The sequence below is a fragment of the Lepisosteus platostomus genome, chromosome 22 (assembly GCF_059453375.1).
Source record: "Lepisosteus platostomus isolate fLepPlt1 chromosome 22, fLepPlt1.hap1, whole genome shotgun sequence".
Taxonomy (NCBI): domain Eukaryota; kingdom Metazoa; phylum Chordata; class Actinopteri; order Semionotiformes; family Lepisosteidae; genus Lepisosteus; species Lepisosteus platostomus.
The window spans coordinates 8183147-8183780 of NC_142632.1; positions in this window are offsets into that span (position 1 = coordinate 8183147).

Genomic DNA, 634 nt, shown 5'->3' on the forward strand with positions numbered 1-634 from the left:
TAATTATTGGGGGCTGGCCATTCAACAGGGGTGACGTATGAACATTATCAAACCTAGAGGCTGTAAGGTTGTAGGACAACTACGATAACTACTGTATATGGACAAACCCCAGCCTCCACCTGCACAGCACAGAGAAGGACCCTTTTTCCAAGACACTTCTAAATACAGAGCCTCACTGCCAGTTCCAGAACAGCAAAATACCAGAGGGGTACAGCAAAGCACATCAGCCCCAGCTGAAGTAACAGTAAAGCACAGTGCCACAATTCCAACCTGATCATTGCCAACACTAAAAACCAAGGCTGCTGCTGGAAGAGCTATTAGAGGGGCCAGTAGGGGGCGCTCACCCTGCAGTCTGTGTGGGTCCTGATGCCCCAATATAGCGACTGGGGACACTATACTGTAAAAAGGTGCTGTCCTTCGGATCGGACGTAAAACCGAGGTCCTGACTCTCTGTGGTCATTAAAAATCCCAGGGCGTTTCTTGAAAAGAGTAGGGGTGTTGCCCTGGTGTCCTGGCCAAATTCCCCATTGGCCCTTACCAATCATGGCCTCCTAATAATCCCCCTCTATGAACTGGCTTCATCCCTCTGCATCATCCAGGTGGGGCTGCACACTGGTGGTGGTGGAGGGGATCC